Genomic DNA, 22,835 nt, shown 5'->3' on the forward strand with positions numbered 1-22,835 from the left:
CCAGAGGAAGAGAGAGCCAGCCAGATTATCACAGAGTGGGGAACATCACTGTAACAGCTTTCATTTATATTGCAGAGTGTTGCCCCCGCTTGCCTTCGCATACAGTCCTGCCTCCTGGCTTGGGTACTCTGATAGACAGAACACTGGTCAAATGCCGAGATGTGTGATGTATATCAAATCCGGGCCAAGAGGCTGTATGTGACGGCGAGCATGGGGAATGCTCGGCAATTCAAATGAAAGCTGTTACAGCGATGTTCCCTGCTCTGTGATGATGCGGCCAGAAATCCTCTTCCTCTCCTCTCTCTTCCCCTGCACAGGTGAGGCTGAATTGTTGGGCACAGGTGAGGCTGCATTGATGGACACAGGTGAGGCTGCATTTTTGGGCACAGGTGAGGCTGCATTGATGGACACAGGTGAGGCTGCATTATTGGGCACAGGTGAAGTGGCACTGATGGGCACAGGTGAGGCTGCATTGTTGGGCACAGGTGAGGCTGCATTGATGGACACAGGTGAGGTTGCATTGTTGGGCACAGGCGAGGCTGCATTGATGGACACTGGTGAGGCTGCATTGATGAGTATTGAGGCTGCATTGCTGAGCACAGGTGAGGCTGCATTGTTGGGCACAGGTGAGGCTGCATTGTTGGGTACAAGTGAGGCTCCATTGTTGGGCACAGATGAGGCTGTATTGTGAGACACAGGTGAGGCTGCATTTTTGAGCAAAGGTGAGGCTGCATTGATGGACACAGGTGAGGCTGCGTTGTTGGGCACAGGTGATGCTGAATTGATGAACACTGGTGAGGCTGCATTGATGAGCATTGAGGCTACATTGTTGAGCACAGGTGAGGCTGAATTGTTGGGCACAGTTGAGGCTGCATTTTGGGTACCAGTGAGACTGCACTGATGGGCACAAGTGAGGCTGCATTGATGGGCACTGATAAAGTTGTTGTTAACATTTATTTTTGTAACTTATTTCTGCATAAAACGTTTAAGTGTAATTTCATGAGGTAGGGCGTGTTTAGTGGCAGGCAGGGTAGGGGTTGAGTGGGGCAATTGATGGTGAGTAACCCTTAAGACCTGGCTAGTAGCTCAGAGTCAGGACTTGAAATTTTGAGCTCTGGTTTAGATCAAAGCATATTCTTGTGTTTAAATGGCCCAATCAAAGTCCAGACCCAAATTGAATTGAGAATCTGTGGCAAAACTTGGAAATTGCTGTTCTCAGACACTTTCCATCCAATCTGACAGAGCTTTAGCTATTTTTCAAAGAAGAATGGGAAATTACGGTATTTCACTCTCTAGATGTGCAAAGCTGGTAGAGACTAGGGATGAGCCAAAACACCCCCCCCCCCCCGTTTCGGTTCGCACAAGAACATACCGAACAGGCAAAAAATTTGGCAGAACACACGAACACCGTTAAAGTCTATGGGACACGAACATGAATAATCAATAGTGCTAATTTTAAAGGCTTATATGCAGGTTATTGTCAGAAAAATTGTCCCTGTGTCCTACCCCAGGGGACATGTATCAATGCAAATTTTTTTTTTTTAAACAGCCGTTTTTTTCGGGAGCAGTGATTTTTTTTAATGCTTAGAGTGAAACAATAAAAATTAAATATACCTTTAAATATTGTGCCTGGGGGTGTCTATAATATGCCTGTAAAGTGGCGCATTTTTCCCATGTTTAGAACAGTACAACAGCAAAATGACATTTCTAAAGGAAAAATTGTCATTTAAAACTGATCGCTGTAATAAATTGTCGGGCATCGGCACTATGGATAAAACTCATTGAAAAAAAGAGCGTGGGATCTCCCCTAGTCCATTACCAGGCCCTTTGGGCCTGGTATGAATATTAAAGGGAACCCCAAACCAAAATTTTAAAAAAAAATAGTGTGGGGGTCCCCCTAAAATCCATACCAGGTCCTTTGGGGTGTGATATAAAAATTAAGGGGAACCCTGTGCCAAATGTTTTAAAAAATGGCGTAGGGGTCCCCCCAAAATCCATACCAGACTTCAGATCTGGTATGGATTTTAAGGGGAACCCTGCGCCAACATTTTTTAAAAAATGGCGTAGGGGTCCCCCCCATAATCCATACCAGACCCTTCTCCAAGCACCCAACCTGGCAGGCTGCAGGAAAAGAGGGGGGACAAGAGAGTGCCCCCCTCCTGAACTGTACCAGGCCACATGCCCTTAACATGGGGAGGGTGCTTTAGGTTAGCCACCCAAATCACCCTGTCCCCAGGTTGATGGGAATAAAGGGCCTCATCCCCGCAACCCTTGCCCAGTGGTTGTGGGGGTCTGCGGGCGGGGGCCTTTTTCGGAATGTGGAGGCCCTCTTTAACAAGGGGACCCCCAGATCCCAGCCTCCCCCTGTGTGAAATAATAAAAGGGTACAAATGTACCCCTACCATTTCACAAAATAGTGTCAAAATGTTAAAAATGACAAGACAGCTTGGGGACAAGTTCTTTATTAAAAAATAAAAAATAAAAATGTCTCACAATGTCCATTCAGCTTCTTCTTCACGCTGCGACAGGCCAAAAAAGAGAAAAAAAATCCGCCACTGATCTGCCTCCATGGGAGGCTCCCGCCGTGGGACAATTCAGTGCCTTTGACTATTTTATATAACTGAGGGCGGGGCCACTTGGTGACGTACCCAGGTGATCCCGTCCCTCTGACACCACAGGGACTTTCCCACGTCTTCCTTGGGGCATCAGAGGGGAGGGGGTCACCTGTTTACATAACCGGGTGGCCCACCCCCTCTGAAGCCACGGGAAAGTCCCTGTGGCGTCAGAGAGGGTGGGATGTCACCGGGTGGCCCCCGCCCTCAGTTATATAACAATTGTCAAAGGCGATGAAGCGTCACATGGTGGGAGCCTCTCATAAAGGAGGATCGGTGGCAGATTTTTTTCTTCTTTTTCGGTTTTAACATTTTGACACTTTTTTTGTGAAAAGGTAGGGGTATATTTCACACAGGGGAGAGGCCGGGATCTGGGGGTCCCCTTGTTAAAGGGGGCTTCCAGACCCAAAGGGTCTTCCCCTTAATATTCATACCAGACCCAATGCTCTTTTTTTCAATGATTTTTATCTATATTGCTGAGACCCAAAAATTCATTACAGACTCGATCAGTTTTAAATGATAATTTTTCTTTTAGAATTGTTATTTTGCTGTGGTACTGTTCTAAACATGGGAAAACTCCGCCATTTTACAAGCAGACTATAGACACCTCCCCAGGCACAATATTTAAAGGAATATTTCATTTTTATTGTTTCAATTTAAACATTAAAAAAATCACTGCTCCCGAAAAAACTGCTGTTTTTAAAACTTTTTTTGCATTGATATATGTCCCTGGGGCAGGGACCCAGGTCTCCAAACACTTTTTATGACAATAACTTGCATATAAGCCTTTAAAATGAGCACTTTTGATTTTTTATGTTCGTGTCCCATAGACTTTAACTATATATATATATATATATATATATATATATATATCAAAACATTAGTAAAAATATTCACAGTCCAATTGCTGAAAACAGTATTACTAAAACAGCGCTAGGAAAAATGATATTAGTCCAATATCATAGTGTGTAGTCTTCCCTACACAGTGCAGTTAATAAATGGTGAATGATATGTTGAGACAGTTCAAACGGAGAAATGGTTCTGAGCGTAGACTTCAAAATATAGACAGAAAGTGCACTTGTCACCAAGATACAAATACAGTCCACCGCGTGCTGCACACTCCCCCTGGGGGTCTCACTCACCAGACTCCGCTGGGTAAATAGGCATTCAATACAACCCACTGTCACAGAGACACGTCCTATTTCCTCATCATCATCACCATGAATTTCCCAAAATGCAGGGGTTCCACAATATTGTCATAAAATGCAAACAGAATCCGCATATAGTGTGGATTCTGTTTGCATTTTATGACTACTGAATGAATACTGTGGAACCCCTGCATTTTAGGAAATTCATGGTGATGATGATGAGGAAATAGGACATGTCTCTGTGACAGTGGGTTGTATTGAATGCCTATTTACCCGGCGGAGTCTGGTGAGTGAGACCCCCAAGGGGAGTGTGCAGCACGCAGTGGACTGTATTTGTATCTTGGTGACAGGTGCACTTTCTGTCTATATTTTGAAGTCTACGCTCAGAACCATTTCTCCGTTTGAACTGTCTCAACATATCATTCACCATTTATTAACTGCACTGTGTAGGGAAGACTACACACTATGATATTGGACTAATATCATTTTTTTAGCGCTGTTTTAGTAATACTGTTTTCAGCAATTGGACTGTGAATATTTTTACTAATGTTTTGACATTTTGTTTTATCTGTTAAACAGCTGTTTACTCTTTTTAAATATTTCGTTATATTTTTCAAGATTTCTTAGTATATTTCTTCGTCTGCTGATTTGTTTGAGGACTGCACTGGCGCTGAGTTGGTGTTGTAGTTAGGCCTCCAATACACCTTTGTTTGTGTATATATATATATATATATATATATATATATATATATATATATATATACATACATATAAATATATATATACTTAACATGTTTACCATCTTTCAGTAGGAGAGGATATTATATGCAGTCTAGTTCTTGACACTTTTAAAAATCTCACATCATGCTGTCAGAGCAGCTTACCTAGAGTTAAAAAAAAAAAAAAGCTTCCAGTAGCGAGGATTCAAAAGCATGCAAAAAAAAAAAACAACTAAATTTATGGGTAGCAATAAGGGGTATAGGATCTCAAAATATTTTGTATTCACAGAATTGCAGCAAAGTGACAAAGGGGCATCTGGCACAGTCCCTTAATTTTATAGAGAACTCTGCAAATAAAAGTGCTGAAATATATTTTGTTTAACAGCTTCATACACATACACCAGTGCCTAGAAAGCATCAGCGCAGCCATGTCAGTTTATTCAAACGACAAGCAGCGGCCCATCCATAGGGGGAGCAGGGGCGCTGCCCCCCCCCCAAGCTATTCTCAAAAAATAAAAAATGGTCACTTTAACCCCCCTGACGGTATTCCCGAGTCTGGCTCGGGGTGGAATTTTTATACCAAAAGTGGTAACCCCGAGCCAGACTCAGGACCGCATCGCTGGATCCAGGATGACGCTTACTTACCTTCTCCCTTGGATCCCGCGATGTCCCCGCGCTGTACGAGCGAGCCGTGTCTCGCTCGATCTATCACGGAGCCTATCTCCGTTCCCTGTGAGCGGCGAGATCGGCGCCAAATTCAAAAAGTGAAACACTCACTATACATACAGTATAATGTAATCTTACAGATTGCATTGCTGTATGTAATAATTTCACATCCCCTTTGTCCATAGTGGTCTGTCCAGTGTCCTGCATGCAGTTTTATATAATAAAAACTGTTCTTTATGCCTGGAAACTGGAGATTGTCCATAGCAACCAAAACTGTCCCCTTACATCAAAAATGATTTTAGACCAGCTAGAAAACAGCGATGATAAATTGTAATCACTTGCAGAATTGAGCGATAGTGATTTGTGGGGAGATTCGTCATCAAATATTGAAAAATAATGACAGTGACAATTCTGCAACTGAGCAAATTTCAGTGTTTTTGATTTGATTACATTATTGAATAATTTCTATTATTGTTATATTATTATTTGGTGCAATTATTTTTAATTATTTATTATATTATAATTTATGATTTCATTTTTCAAACTTTATCATACCCGGGATGTCTGCTAGACTCTGGTTTGGACAGATTTAAGTGAATTATTGCTAAAGCCGCATACACACGGGCGGACTGTATGGCCAACTTAGTCCGTTAGACAATCCGACGGACAGTCCGTCCTACTTTCGAATGAACGGACTTGACCACACACGGATGCAAAACAGTCCGTCGAAAGTTTGCACGATGACGTGTACAGCACGTACGACGGGACTAGAAATAGGAAGTCCAATACACAGCAATGCAACCTTTCGCCGTGTAAATCCTTTCTGAGCATGCGCCATACTTAGTCCGTCCAACTAGCCTACTCACGAGCGGATTGTCCGCTGAAACCAAAGTCTGACGGACAATATTACGGAAATTCCGAAATACTTAGTCCGCCAGACTGCACGCTGAAAAAGTCCGCTGAAGCCCACACACGAGCGGACTGTCCGCTGAAATGTGTTTCGACGGACTAAGTTGGCCAGACAGTCCGCCCGTGTGTACGCGGCTTAAGAATTACAGGACTACAATATGAAACGCCAAATTTTCATGCAAAATAATTGTACCGCTTTTAGCACCTAAAATCCAAAATAATCGTACCGCCAGGGAGGTTAAGAGACCTGGCACCAGACACACAGTGGTTTATGGGAAGCTTCCCAGCTTGCAATCAGCAGATTGCAAGCTGGAAAGCTGATTTGCCAGTGTTTAAGGGGTGTTCGGGGCACAAGCGATGCACGCCGAATACTCCCCACTCTACACTCTTTTGTCCCTTGTCTGAGTTTGAGTGGCGGGGACCAGAGGACGGTGGGCAGTGCTTTTCGCAGCACCGAGCTGTCACTACCCGTTTCCTGGCCATCACTCAGTGAGTCACAAGTAGACAGTGCATGCGGATTGAGGAAGGCCCCGAGCGATGCCGGAGTAACGATAAGTGCTGGTGCCACGGGCGCCGCAGTCCCCAGGCTCAGACATCTCTTGGACTGCACTGGATCTAGCCTCCTGCCCATCTGTTCCTCCGCAGATGATCATGTGGCTGGACTGGATCCATGATCAGGGTGACATTTTAGGGAATAATTCTGCTCTACCTCGTTGTCATGTGTGTGAATTAGCTGCACACACCACACAGATAATATACATACATTGTGATTACATCTGCCCTGTGTAGTGTATACATCTATATACACCCACCTTCTTCCTTCCTGTATATAAAGACTCTCTATATACAGGAAGGAAGAAGGCGTGTGTATATAGCTGTATACACTACACAGGACGGATGTAATCACAATTTGTGTATATTATCTGTGTAGTGTATACAGCTATATACACCCACCTTATTCCTTCCTGTATATAGATACTCTCTATATATAGGAAGGAAGAAGGTGGGTGTATATAGCTGTATACACTGTACAGATAATATACACAAATCGTGATTACATCTGTCCCGTGTAATGTATACAGCTGGTGGGCACAGATGAGACGACTCTGGTGGGCACAGATGAGACTGCACTAGTGGGCACAGATGAGACTGCACTGGTGGGGACAGATGAGATGCCATTGATGGGTACAGATAGATGAGACTGCACTGATGGGCACTGGTGGGCACAGATAGGCTGCACTAGTGGGCACAGATAGGCTGCACTGGTGGGCACAGATAAGACTGCAGTGATGGGCACAGATGAGACCGCACTTATGGGCACTGGTGGGCTCAGATGGGATGGCACTGGTGAGCACAGGTGAGATGGCATTGGTGGGCACAGATGAGACCACACTTATGGGCACTGGTGGGCACAGATAGGCTGCACTGGTTGGCACAGATGAGACCGCAGTGATGGTCACATATGAGAGTGCAGTGATGGGCACAGATAAGACCGCAGTGATGGGCACAGATGAGACCGCACTTATGGGCACTGGTGTGCACAGATTATATGGCACTTGTGGGCACAGATGAGACCACATTGATGGGCACATGTCTTTTTTTTAGTGTGATGTGTATTATATGTGACGTCATATATCACAGATTGGTATTATGAGACTGGTATTGTGGTGAGACTGGTATTACTGAGACTGGTATTATGGTGATATTGCAGTTTGTTGAAATGTCCATACATTAGAGGGTGCCACCATTATTGTGTTATTGATTAGTAAGTTACAAGCAGTTTAAATAAGGGTGGCTCTGGTGGGCACAGATCAAACCGCACTAGTGGGCACAGATGAGATGGCACTGGTGGGCACAGATGAGACACCACTGATGTGCACAGATGAGATCGCACTCATGGGCACAGATAGGCTGCACTGGTGAGCACAGATGAGTTTGCAGGGATGAGAACAGTCAGGCGGTACTTATGGGCACTGATATGCTGCACTGATGGATACTGAGGCCACACCTTTGGGCACTGATAAGACTGCACTGATATGCTGCACTGATGAGGCTGAACTTATGGGCACTGATAGGCTGCACTGATAATCAGTGAACACTGTCCACTGCCTTACTGACACTGTCCACTGCCAAATATCTGTAGGAAGGTTTTCCCTGCTAAGTTTGCAGTCATTTTTTTTTTCTTATTTTCAATGTGATGTGTATTATACGTGACGTTACATATCACAGAGACTGGTATTGTGGTGATATTGAAGTGTATTGAGATCGCCATACATTAGAGGGTTCCGCCATTATTGTGTTATTGATTAGTAAGTTACAAGCAGTTTAAATAAGGGGTATCAAGCAGCACTCACAAATTGTGAGTACATCTGTTCTGTGTAGTGTATACAGCTATATACACCCACCTTCTTCCTTCCTGTATATAGAGACCTTCCTCCATCATCATTGACTGCAGATATACATCATCTGTCTTGTTACTGTATATATAGCTGTATACAAGACAGATGATTATATCTGCAATCAGTGATGATGGAGGAAGGTCTCTATATACAGGAAGTAAGGTGGGTGTATATAGCTCTCTGTATACAGGACAGATAATGTATACCTGTATACCCTGATCTGTGAGACTGAGCTATATATCCTAATCTGTGAGCCCGAGCTATATACCCTGATCTGTGAGGCTGAGATATATACCCTGATCTGTAAGGCTGAACTATATACCCTGATCTGTGGGGCCGAGCTATATACCCTGATCTGTGAGGCAGAGCTATATACCCTGATCTGTGAGGCTGAGCTATATACCCTGATCTGTGCGGCTGAGCTATATACCCTGATATGTAATGCTGAGCTATATACCCTGATCTGTGAGGCTGAGCTGTATTCCCTGATCTGTGAGGTTGAGCAGTATACTCTGTCCTGTGATTCTGGAGCTGGATAATTCTGTTCTGTGATTCTGGGGCTGTATACTCCTGTCCTGTGATTCTGGGGCTGTATACTCCTGTCCTGTGATGCTGAGCTGTATACTCCTGACACTATGGGTGGAAGCAAGAGGAATACTGGGGACAGAGTGGGTGGATTCTATAAGGGGTAGGGCTTATGAGAAGTGGGGGGGGTCAAAAAGGAAGGGTGGAGTCTGGTGCCCCCCCCCCATATTAAAACTTCACCAGCCGCCACTGCAAACGACTGCTCTGAGTAGTCTCCCTAATGTGTAAGATTAAGATTGGCCTCAGTTATGGGCACAGAATGGTGTCACTGATGGGCACAGAGTGGTGTCACTAATGGGCACAGAGTGGCATCATTGATGAGCACTTTTGGGACTGCATTATAATCAAGGCACTGTTGATCAGTGCCCTAATTACCTATACACATTTCCCCTGTGAGGATATGCCACTGATCAGCTCTCCTCACCTCACACTCTGTCAGTGTGAGCCGAGGAGAGCCGAAAAACGGCATCTCCTACTTTACATGTGACCGGCTGAGATTGGACACAGCTGATCACATGGGTAAAGAGCCGTGGCAAAGACACGCCGCGCCCGCGATCGGCACACTGCGCACCCCCGCGGGTGCATGATTGCGACTAAACTGGGCACTGTCAATTGACATTGTCTCAAAACATGAGCTACCCTTCTCTGCTGTCATTTGTCAATATGGTGTTCGGGAGGTGGTTAACTGAGGTTGGTGTTCCTTTACCTTTACCTTTATCTTCCTTTACCTTCCTTTTATTATCTTAGAATGTTATTTACTTGAATAAAGAGGATGCTTGTATGATGTATCTAAAAGCAATAAAAGGCCTGTACTCTATATCCAATAAAACTAAACTTTCTACCAATACAAGTGATTAGTGTGACGACAAAATCTCAAATACATTTTCAGCAAAAGGAAGCTGTAGAGAGAGTAATTGGTCTGGCTGAGCTCAGCATAGTGATGATGTACTAATCTCAGCAGATCGTATTGTTTCCTTTTTTTAACAAACTGTATTCAGATGTCACAAAGACATTTCATAAAGATCAATTGCCGGCCGCTTGGTCAGTGGATTGTCCCCCCCCCCCCCCCCATATTGTGCTGTGCTGAAAAAAGAACTGATGTAGATAGGGAGACATTGCTTTTTGCCCTATGTGGTGGGATTGTGCTGGAATAGCCACCAAATGAAGTCCCAATGCATCTGGTGTGAACCTAACCTTATACATGAAACAAAATACAAACATGTCTGCACCACGCAAATGTGTTGTAGGGTAGGTCATGGTATTGCTACAACACACTGCAGAAACTTTTTCTTCTGAAATTGATGCTGATTTTACCAAATAGTCAGCAGTGCAAAGTTATCAATCACATTTCCATTTCCATTATCAATGCAAGATGCTGCAAAGAAAATACCATGAAGGTGGTTATCTTGACACTATTGTCCCAGAATATTGTAGACCATGACTATTCCCAGATGAAGTTTTCTATCTTAATCCATTATAAACAGATACTTACAGATTGCAGAAAAATGTTATATCATCTAATTAGATAAGTTACTAAAAGTTCCATACATGTTATTATACATTATTGTATTTCTCATTGAGTAAGAAACGTTATATATAAAATAAAAACACACACATTTAAAAGAAAAATTTGTCTTGACCGAAGGTGAGTTCTAGTGGCCAAATTAGAGTGGATTCATGCTAATATTCAGCATAAACTTGGGTGATTGGTGAAAGTAGAGGATGCACATTATACTTAAAAATAAAATAGTTTTAATTTTTTTTTTAAATTTTCACTGCAGTCACTTAAATTTCTGTAAACTGTTCAAACAGGCTCTACTTATCGACAAGGTATATTTTATATGGGCTTGGTGAGCCTGTGTTTATATTACCAATCCAAATCGGTTAAAAGCAATTTCTTACAAACAATATGCCACTTCAGAAGGATGATATCATACCAGAATTCGCTCTTCTTATCTGGCTTTGGCCATATTAATTAACAAACAGTATTTTAGAGACACATCACAGGTTGATTTACTAAAACTGAAGAATGCAAAATCTGGTGCAGCTGTGCATGGTAGCCAATGGTAGCTTCTAACTTCAACTTGTTAAATTAAGCTTTGACAAAATGAAAAACCTGAAAGTGGATTGGTTTCTATCCACAGCTGCACCAGATTTTGCACTCTCCAGTTTTAGTAAATCAACCCAACGTGTCTAGAGATCTGATGTGGTGAAATTGCAGACTTGAAAAACTCACCACTCAACCCTATCCAGTCTACGTGGTTAACATGTATAAGCTGGCCTTATCCTTGCACCGCTCCACGCGCCATGTCCTCTGAGATGTTTTGCCCCACCCACTGGGGCTTAGTCATAGGGGGTGAAACTGCAGACTACTTTCTGCAGAAGCATTAAAGATAAAAAAAAAGGCACCTAAAAGAGGATTTTACTAGTCAAGAGAGGAGTTGATACTAGTCAATGGAAGGTTGAATTAAAAAAAAAGGAATAAAACTCGTTGTAAGCTTCAAAACTTAATGAGATATTAAACCCAAAAGCAAACATTTATTATTTCACAGCTTACCAAATTTTTTATGTTTTGGCTGCATTTGAAAAACAGTGGACTACCAGCGCAAAAAGGAACCAACAGATTATATCTTAGTTTGCTGCAATCTAATATGAATGTCACTATATAAGTAGACAAATTCAATTCAAAATATACGTGTAATATGGATTGCGCTAACTACCACCACAACTCATTGAATGTCAGATATCACTTTCACAGTGTTTTATAAAAACCAAAAGTGCCATGCATAAATTAATACTCTTATAAGCTCTTCGCTCCACCCTTAATGAAAGCATATATCTTCTATATTGCTATATAATGTTTTCTGTTCTCTTTTTCTTTCTATATATTTTTTGGTATTGTTTACAATAATGAATTGCACTTTATATAGCAATATAGAAGATATATGCTTTTATTAAGGGTGGAGCAAGGAGCTTATAGGAGTATTAATTTATGCACAGCACTTTTGGTTTTTATAAAACACTGTGAAAGTGGTATCTGACATTTAATGAGTTATGGTGGTAGTTAGCGCAATCCATATTACACGTGTATTTTTTAGGATTTCTTTTTTTATTTTCCCCTGGTGTTCCAGCCCATAAATCTGTTGTTTTTCAACAGAACAAGCTCTCCTGCAAATGTATCAGTGTTGAGATAAACCATTCACTACTGACTGTAAAACTCTTTACCACTATATAAAACCTTTATCCTTAAAGAAGTTTGCTGAAATTGCTTGTGTAACTGCAATGTTAGCTGGAGTTTGGCTTCAGTTTGTTGGAATATCTAAATTTGCCGGTACATCTAACACGCCCCGCCTCCCGGATTAACAATGCTGGTGTCTGCTGTGCCTACTCTTTTCCTTCATCCAGAGTGGAGGCACTCAAATACAGAAGGTGTGTTGTTCACCAGATGACCAGGTGAAAACAGAGGGAAAAAAAAAACCTTAAAAAAAGAATGCAGCTACCACATCTAATGATTGGTAAGCTGCAATATATTTCATTTTTTTGGGGGTTTAATAATGCTTTCAGCAGAACTGTTTTAAATCATAGGATGTATAAATTGAAACTTTTAAGGACTGCTAAGTGTTCATTGATACATTTTTTGCTCCACCTTTTGTCACTGCTTCCTCCTCTACTTTCAAATAATGAATGCACTCTGGTTGACTTAAAAGAGTAGCGGATGCTCACTTAGAAAAGTCAGGCTGCTTGCCTTTTGAATATTCAAATACAGGCATACCCCACCTTTGGGTACACAATGGGGTTTATTTACTAAAGCTGGAAAGTGCAAAATCAGGCTCACTTCTGCATAGAAACCCAAGCTTGTCCAATTAAGCTTTGGTAATAAAATCTGGAAGCTCATTGGTTTCTATGCAGAAGTGAGATTGATTTTACACTTTACAGCTTTAGTAAATAAACCCCATTGTATACTTAAAAGTGGGGTATGCCTGTATGTACAGATAAATAAAAAACAAAACAAACAAAAAACCCCCCAAAAAACATGATTTTGTCCTGCACATAATTCCGTGACATAACTTCACTAATGAAGCTCCGTCACTTGAAAATTCTCCTTGTTTAGTAAATCAGCGAATTGCAACCGTCTATAACGTTTGCGTATTCCCTTACCACTTGTTTCTACCCCTAATCTAGATTGTAAATCTTCATAGGCAAGGTACACTCTTCTGTTGTTTCTTAATATTGCTTCAATATATTATACAACTTTCTATGACAGTCATTGAAACATTATAATGCATTGTTTTTTAGTCTACTTCTATTTTGGGGTTTACATTTTTAGTTAGGCCACAAAATCTATAAAAAACATGACATTAAATACAAATACAATAACATGTTTTAATCTACTTGTTTTATTCTGTGCAATGTTTACACACTTCTTGTAGTTGCGGATACCATAGCTGAATTATAAAAATGAAATATGACTAGCAAAGCTGCCACATGGAATCAATGTTTCCTGCACTTCATATGAAGATTACATCATTTTGTATGCCTTTTAATAAACAGACCTGGGAATCCATATGCAGTGAGAAACATTTGTAAAGCCAGCTTAGCACATGTAAAACCCTTTTCTGATTTGATATAGGAGTCATTTTAATTCTAGACTTTTTGCACTTTAATATACAGTAAGATTCTGGGGAAATTCAGTTCTTAACCAGATTGGGTTGCATATACAGGTTAGATACTCCTTTAGCAATTAATTCCATATTGTTTTACAATTGAATTGGGCAAACATTAATAAATCTATATTATCCTCATTGGTGGTTTCAGAGTAAACCTCTGTTAATTTTATAACCCATTACATGTACAGAGGAACGAAAAAAAAAAAAAAACACACTTTTTCCCCTTGCATATGATGCCATGATTAAAGTGAACATAGCTCTCCCCGCCAAGTATCAGATTGCGATAAATAAAATAAATAAAATTCTGACACAAGGAAGTAGATCCAGGCTCCTGTTAATCAGGTTGCTTTTTTGCCTATATTTATTAAAAAATATTTCTGATCTTCACTAGTACATGTATAGAATAGTATTATACACAGAGCATGCTTAATATTAGGAAGCAATATATTGAACATACTTATCAGGTTTAAAATCATTCAAGTCTTCAGAGACTTGATTTATAGTAAAAAATAATAAATACCGTAAATAGCTGGTACAGAAATATTTTTAGTTAACAATATAGGCAGGTAAAAAAAAAAAAACTCAACAAACATGTTCTGGTTTATATGTGATCAAACCTTAACATTTTGACTGATAATTAAATAATAACTATAAAAACACTCTATATATTAAATAGTAAATAATTAATTCATTTTTTTATCTGTCCTAGTAAATTTCTTTAAAAAGACTAGATAACAGTCCAGGTGTAATTGTTCAATAAATTGTATTATATAAGTAATATACAGTAATAACATGCATGTAGTATATGAAGTACAGAAGACCAGTTAGCACGCAGTTAATCCCCCTGCTGCTTACCTTGAATAGAATTCAACTAATTGAAAGTTTATGTCTGCTCTGTGTGCTTGTGTCTCCTCCTCCTCCTCCTGTCTAATCTTTGCTTTTTTGAGCTTTTTCTGTGAGAATTTATAGACCCTGATCCAGCCTCCTCACTCCAATCCCTGCCTAGGTCTTTCTTACATCATTTTTTCTGCATTTTCCACTGATCTTTATTTTAAGACTGTACTTCCACTGTGTCTTCCATCCTTTTACCTTTGTTTCCTCTTTTTTCTGCATAGGATAGTTCACCGTCTAAGGAAAAAGATACGTGCTGCTTATGTAGAAAATGATCAGTAGACATGTAGACATTGCTGACCGTGTATAATAAATTAAATAATTTTTGCTCAGAATCAGAAATTGTCTATATATATATATATATATATATATATATATATATATATATATATATATATATATATATATATTTTTTTTTTTTTGTTTTTTGTTTTCACTTGTTGGGGAAAAAATTGGTTCAGTTGCAAATGGAGTAGAGTTATTTCAACTGTATTAGTGCTTCATCGCGAATAATCTGTAATTACAATTCTTATTTCATTTTTACCCCAGCATTTTATTTGACATATCCAAACCTCAGGAAATGGGTTAGCTTTTTGGAACTAAAATAAAAAATTATAGAATCAAACTCTATGCTGAATTTGGATTGTGGTTCGTACTTTTTTCTTATTTCTTTTTTCTGCTGGTTGAAATTGTTCCATATCCATCTTATTTTTAGTTACTGTATACCAATAGTTGATTTTCCTTTAAACATGTTCTGAAATAGATGACAGTTTGTGTCACATACCATATACTTGTATATTTGTATATACTGTATTATTTCCCACTTTATGACATAAAAAAGAGAAGCACAGGAGATAATAGACTTGTAAAATCCTGACTTAGGAATCTCATTCTGATATAATGCCTGCATTTTTGATGGATCTACATGAGAATACATTGCCAAAAGGAGAGGAAGATGATGTTACAGAGATATATACACCACTAATATCTCTATATTAATAAATACATTTACCATATGCAGGTTTATTGGGATTCTTTTGAATATTCCTTGGTTTTATGTAGTTCATGAGTTATGGCTAATTACATCCATTGGTACACTAATGTTTAATAGCAGTTGTAAATTATGATTTACCTGGAAAGTATTGTTTGTATCAGAGTGAATTGCTGGTCAGTTTCTTCATCCTGAAATGTACACATGAGTGTGAAATATAAGACTATTCATGTGTGAATCTTTGCTAGATATCAAAAGAGATCAATATTTACCAGTTGCACTTACAATATCGGGGCTTTCAAAATAAAATGCTGTGATTATTTAACTATTGCAAGATTGTAAGCCTTGCAATCCTAGTGTCCACCTAAACAAAAATTACACTTACCCTTTATAAATGAACTCTGTTAAACAGGGGCCTATAAGTGGAGCGCCTGATTATGACAGTTTTGAGTCAGCAGGAATAGGGAATTTCTATTTAGACTGAAAAATCACATTTAGGTTCCATGTAATATCGAATAAATATATAAACTGAAGTATAACACAAGCAAAGGAAAGGAATATGAGCTAATGACACAAAAAACGGATAAACAAATGGAAGCATTGGGCATATACTAAAAGAAAACAAAGTGACCTGGTTAATAATATTGGGTAACTGATATAATATATGTCTTTCCTTATACATGTTTTCCTTTTTTTTTTACCTTTTGAGACAGTCAAAAATCAGACGTGGGATAGGACACAAGAGCAAAGATGCCACATAGAAAGAATATTGAGTTCTGCAGAGGGAAGTAGTTATGGAAAATTAAAAGAATAGTTTATTTATATATATACATGAGATTGATAGGCGAAACATGCAGGAGAAAGGGAAAAACCAAATGTGTTGGTTGAGGGTGTTAATGGTTCTGGACTTTGATTCTTCAAAGGATGCACAACCAGCACTAACAATGTATAAAGATAAAACTAGAGATCCACTATATTACCAAACGTATTGGGATGCCCGCCTTTACACGCACATGAACTTTAATGAAATCCCAGTCTTGTCTGTAGGGTTCAATATTGAGTTGACCCACCATTTGCCACTATAAAAGCTTCAACTCTTCTGGGAAGGCTGTCCACAAGGTTTAGGAGTTTGTCTATGGGAATGTTTGACCATTCTGCCAGAAGAGCATTTGTGAGGTCAGGCACAGATGTGGACGAGAAGGCCTGGCTTGCAGTCCTCGCTCTAATTCATCCCAGAGGTGTTCTATTGGATTGAGATCAGGACTCTGTGTAGGTCAGTCAAGTTCCTTCACCCCCAACTCATTCATCCATGTCTTTATGGACCTTGCTTTGTGCATTGGTCCAAATAATTTGGTGGAGAAGGGATTATGGTGCAGGGTTGCTTTTCAGAGGTGGTGCCTGGCCCCTTAGTTCCAGTGAAGGGAACTCTTAAGGCGTCAGCATTCCAAGACATTTTGGACAATTTCATGCTCCCAACTTTATGGAAACAGTTTGGGGATGGCCCCTTCCTGTTCCAACATGACTGCGCACCAGTGCACAAACAAAGGTCCAAAATGACATGGATGAGTGATTTTTGGGGTGGAGGAACTTGACTGGCCTGCACAGAGTCCTGAACTCAACCCGATAGAACACCTTTGGACTCAATTAGGGTGGAGTCTGCGAGCCAGGCTTTCTCTTCCAACATCAGTGCCTGACCTAACATTCCCATAGATGCACTCCTAAACCTTGTGAATAGCCTACCCAGAAGAGTTGAAGCTGTTATACTGTAGCTACAAAGGGTGGGCCAACACAATATCGAGCCCTATGGACTAAGACTGGGATGCCAGTAAAGTTCCTTGTGTGTGTGTAAAGGCATGCGTCCCAATACTTTTGGTAATATAGTGTAGGTTAGAAAGGTAGTAAAGAATGACATAAATCAAAACAGTAAAGTATATTTGCTTGGTTCATATCTTTAAATGACCTTTATAAAGATTTAGACAGATGGAAACAATCTTTCTTTGGTGTATGCAGCCCTGGAATGAAAGCGGGTGAACAGTAATGTAAAATCTATACTGACTTCAAGAGGATGCAGAGACTGCAATGCTGATTGTAAGAATAATTTTAGGTACAAGAACACTGGCAAAGGCTAGGAAGATTTTAATTTCTCCTTATAGTAGCGTGTGAATATTGTGGCTATCCATGAAGGAGCTGTATTAAGATAGCTATTCTTTTTTTTTTTTAACAGAAAATTTTATTAGACAAATCAGCATTACATTGCAAAGTACAGTAGATCCGATATTACACAGTTGTAGAAAGGAAAAAAAAAAAACCACCTTCATCCAGTAACCATTCTTAAATCAATAATCCAGCAGTACAGATAACAGGAGTATCCATTACTCTATCATAAATGCAGGACATCCCCAGCGGAACTTCACAGCCATCATACAGGTACCTGACATTTGCGCGAGCCCGCGGAAGGGGGGGGCCAGGGAGGAAATAGTCGGGAGAGAGAGGACAGGGCGGTCAGCCGGGGGGGGGGGGGGGGGATCACCACCGTCTCAGCTCAACTCAAAGTTAGGGGGAGGGGGAACCAAGATCAGCGGACGCATCTATCCAGGATGACCAAATTTTATCAAATTTCCCCGGGCATTGTCTACTTTCATAGGTCAGCTTATACAGGGGGTAAGATAGCTATTCTAGTTTGCTGATTTCCTTATTTTCTAGCAAACTATCTCTCAGAAGCCTTGCACAGCTTAGAGAGAGGAAATCAAGGCCATTGACAATGTTGGCTAGTAGTGCTGATTTTCCCTACATTTAAAGCCATCAAAATTTTATTTGTACACCCTCATTCAATTAACTTGAACTGCAATGAGTGTAGTCATTCCTTTCTTTTTTTGTGTGCCTGGAGTTCGAATGAGCCGTCAGGAAGTACAGCCAGAAGAGCTCGATGGTGGTGTAATTTCTAATCTTCACTTCCAGTTTAAGAAAATTAAACATAGTGCTAAGGGCTGGTCCCCAGCATCATTCAAACCACTTCCTGTGAGTCAAGACTGCCATGGACATGCCTCCTAGAATTAGGCTTTGATTTGAGTTCTGTCACTTTAAAGGGGTGTTCCGAGCGTTTAAAAAAAAAAAAAAGTCAGCAGCTACAAACACTGTAGCTGCTGATTTTAAATAAGGACACTTACCTGTCCAGCAAGCCAGCGATGTCGGGCGTCCCGAGGAAAAATACGTCATTCGGATCGGCGGTAAGCACCATCATCCTAACTAAGAGAAACTGGCAGTGGAGCCTTGTGGCTTCACTGCCGTTTCCTACTGTGCATGCACGAGCCGCGCAACGCTTTGTGAATGGCCCCGTTGTTTCTTGGGACATACACATGTCCCAGAAGACAATGGGGCCGCTCGCCAAGGAGGTAGAATTGAAGAAACAGCGCCGCGAAATAGGAAGAGGCAGATTAGGAAGACTGCCTAGCAACAGGGGTTTCTGGTGAGTAAAAAAAAAAATAATTGTTTTCAATTTTTTTTATATGCATGCTCGCGGGAGACTTCTTTCCGGCAAGGTCCGACATCTGCTGGACTTTCAGCCGAGAATCCCCGGAGCTTATGCACTGCTGAAGTCAGTGGCTCATTGCGAGGGGAATATCTCCTAAACCGTACAGGTTTAGGAGATATTCTTTTTACCTTATTATAGGCTTACCTGTAGGTAAAAGTAAAAAAAAAAGACTTTACTACTGCTTTAAGTCGCATAAGCAGAAAAAGATTCCAGTGAGCCAACAGATAGCAGTGATCCCGTTAGTGATAGACATCTTACACAATAACCCTCCTCCTCCCTTCCTCTCTATCATCTCCCTCACATCTGCCACAATTCTTTTCAATGGCAAAGTGCAGGTTAATTTGTTTTATGTTTACGTTATACTGTATTTTGTATTGCTGTAACCATTTTTATATGAATAAATGTTTACGGAGGGCGCATGCGCGGGTGCCTAGGAGGACGGCTTAGAGCTCCGCTCCTGTGACGGCCGCGCAGGAGGACTACAGGTCTCAGAAGTCCCTAATATTTTATAAAACGACAGAAAAACCTACCACAAAGCCTCAGGCATATATGAGTATGGTTTTGAAGGGCACAAAAGCAAAACTCAAAAGCGGCACAAGCAAAGAGAAGCCGTCTTCCAAGATGGCGGCGGCAGTCTCCTCATAGCCTTGTTCCTCACAACAGGCTAAACCTCTTAAATTCAGTACAAATACCACTGAAACTATTGAGGACTCTGACTCTGGTCCATACTTTTGAAATGAACGGACTTGCCCACACACACGGAGGAAAGTCCGTTCATTTTGAGCACGGCTCCAGGTAGCTGGTACTAGCGAAGGAAGCGTCGCTGGCCCCGTCACCTGATATGGACTTAAAGGGGAAGCCTTACGCCGAAAAAACGGGTCCCCCCAGGTCCATATCAGACCCTTATCAAAGCACGCTACCCAGTCGGTCAAGAAAGGGGGTGGGGAAGAGTGAGCGCCCCCCCTCCTGAGCCGTACCAGGCCATGTGCCCTCAACATGGGGGGTGCTTTGGGGAAGGGGGGCCGCGTGGCCCCCCACCCCAAAGCACCTTGTCCCCATGTTGATGAGGACAAGGGCCTCTTCACCAAAAATCAATGGCCAAGGAACTGCGGGTAGGGGGCTTATCGGAATCCGGGAGCCCCCTTTAATAAGGGGGCCCCCGGATACTGGCCCCCCACCCTATGTGAATGAGTATGGGGTACAATGTACCCCTACCCATTCACCTGTGAAAAAAATGTAAAACACAACACACAAGGGTAAAAAATATATATATATATATATATTATTGCACAGCTCCGGGGGTCTTCTTCCATCTTGGGGGGTCTTCTTGCAGAATCCTCCGATATCTTCTGCTCTTTTGCTAGCTCTTTTACTAGCGGAGGAACCTGTCTTTCTTCGCCGTCCAGGGGTCTTCTTTCGACTTCGGGGGTCTTGTACCCCTCTTTGGGGATCTTGTCCCCCTCTTCGGTTCTTCTTCCCAGGCCTCCGCGCCTTCTTCTAGCTCTTTTACAAACGGTGGCCCGGTCTTCTATCGCCGCTGTCTTTGCCGCCTTCTGTTATTCTGTTCTTCTCTTCTTGAGCTGTTGACTCGTCGCTGTCTCTGGCCACAATGACAGGGAAGCGGCGTGCGGCGACTTATATAGGGACATCGCTGGGTGTTGACCCCCGCCCATTATGATGTCACAGTCCCAGAAGATGCGGCAACAGTGGCGACAGAAGACTGGGCCACCGCTTGTAAAAGAGCTAGAAGAAGGCATGGAGGCCCGGCAAGAAGAGGGGGACAAGACCCCCGAAGAGGGGGACAAGACCCATGAAGTCGGAAGAAGACCCCGGACGGCGGGGAAGAAGAAAGCCGGGCTCCTAGTAAAAGAGCTGGCAAATAAGCAGAAGATAGTGGGGGAGTCCGGCGAGAAGACCCCCCAAGACGGAAGAAGACTCCCGGAGTTGTGCAATAAACTATTTTTAAAACTTGTGTGTTGTGTTTTATTTAAAAAATTTTCACAGGTGAATGGGTAGGGGTACATTGTACCGCACGGCCCCCCTTCCCCAAAGCACCCCCCCATGTTGAGGGCACGCGGCCTGGTACGGCTCAGGAGGGGGGCGCTTGCTTGTCCCCACCCCCTTTCCTGACCGGCCGGGTAGCGTGCTCGGACAAGGGTCTGATATGGACCTGGGGGGACCCCCACATCATTTTTTTGGCGTAGGGCTTCCCCTTTAAGTCCATACCAGGTGACGGGGCCAGAGACGCTTCCTTCGCTAGTTCCGGCTACCTGGAGCTGCGCTCAAAATGAACGTTTTTTTCTCACTGCACAGGAAAGTCCGTTCATTTCAAAAATACGGCAGACTAGCACACACACACCCGTATTGTCTACCGGACTGCGAGTCTGGCGGAAAATTTTGGTGCAAAACTACTTTCTAAGTCCGCCGGACTTTTGGATAAAAAAAGTCCTCCGGAGCCCACACACGGGCCGGACTTTTCCACCGGATTGTTTGATCGTGTGTACGCGGCATTAGAGTCTCAATCTGTCATATTTAAAAAATTTGAGCATACTTTACAGAAGGCTCTAAAACAGACATCAGACCATATCACTGACAAACTGACTAGAGAAATTAGAGAGCTGGGTCTTAGAACAGCTGAATTAGTGATACGTGTAGATGATATTGAAAGCCAAACTCAGCACTACATTTCTGAATTTAATATTCTTAAAGAAGAGAATGTCATATTACAGTCACGTTTAGAGGATCAGGAGAATAGGGACCGAAGGGACAATTTGAGGATCAGGGGAATTCCAGAGACTGTCACGGATGTGCCACTATGATTGCTTTATTTCAGGAATTACACCCTGGTATTCCTGTGGAGAGATTAGAGATGGATAGAGTGCACAGAGCGTTAGCGCCACGCAAACCAAACGGCCCTCCCAAGCACATAATATAAATTAAAATTTTCGCACAAAAGAGCAAATGTTAGCAGCAGCGAGAGAAAAGGGCTCCCTTATGTTCCAAGGACAAGTATATCAACTCTTTTCAGATTTATCTCCTATTACAGTGGCTAAAAGACGAGCTCTCAAACCGCAGCTACAAATACTTCAACAGCACCAGATCACCTATCATTGGGGGTTTCCTTTCTCTCTCAAATTTACACATTTGAAGACCAGATATGTATGTCGCTCTTCAGAGGACGTACAGTCAGCCTTGGTTGAATCTGGTCTTGCAGATCAAATTACAATTAAAGACCAATCCCGCAGAAGATCAACCTCCAGGTCCCCTCAACAAAATACTACAACTAGCTCTAAATCATCTACTTCTTCTCACCAGAATCAGCATAAACATGGTCGATTTGAACATCTGTCTCCTAAGACTCTATGGACTGAGATGAATATATATTTTTTTCTTCTTTTGATTCATTTCCTCTTTTCAGACCCGCAGGATACTAAATTGTCTGAAACAACTTAATTTTTAAGTTACTAATTTTGCTAATTTATGGCCCTTTGGCTTATAATTCTTAGATGGTCCTTTTTTTTTTAATACATTTTTTTTTCTCTTTTTTTTCTCTCTTATATCAGTTAACAATACTTATGTGGTAATTTCCTGATAGGTTATGGCTTTGATAGTCCCCCCCCCCCCCTTTTTTTGTGTTTTACATATACATTTGTTATTATAATAGTATAGATACTTATTGTATAGTTCCTGTGGTTCTCCGGCGTGGTTTGTCCCTT

General features: G+C 41.5%; 1 protein-coding gene across 1 annotated transcript in view; it reads right to left on the reverse strand.

Moving 5' to 3' along the window:
* Nucleotides 1-14,633, reverse strand: part of OSTN (osteocrin) — a 111,270-nt gene extending 96,637 nt beyond the window's left edge. The window contains exon 1 of the mRNA XM_077490309.1: nucleotides 14,561-14,633. The gene's annotated coding sequence lies outside the window, so the exon portion shown is untranslated. The remainder of the gene's footprint in view (nucleotides 1-14,560) is intronic.
* Nucleotides 14,634-22,835: the final 8,202 nt, after the last annotated feature.

Source organism: Lithobates pipiens, unplaced genomic scaffold, assembly GCF_037356315.1.
Source record: "Lithobates pipiens isolate NorthernLeopardFrog02 unplaced genomic scaffold, aLitPip1_a1.2 Scaffold_18, whole genome shotgun sequence".
NCBI classification, from domain to species: Eukaryota; Metazoa; Chordata; class Amphibia; order Anura; family Ranidae; genus Lithobates; species Lithobates pipiens.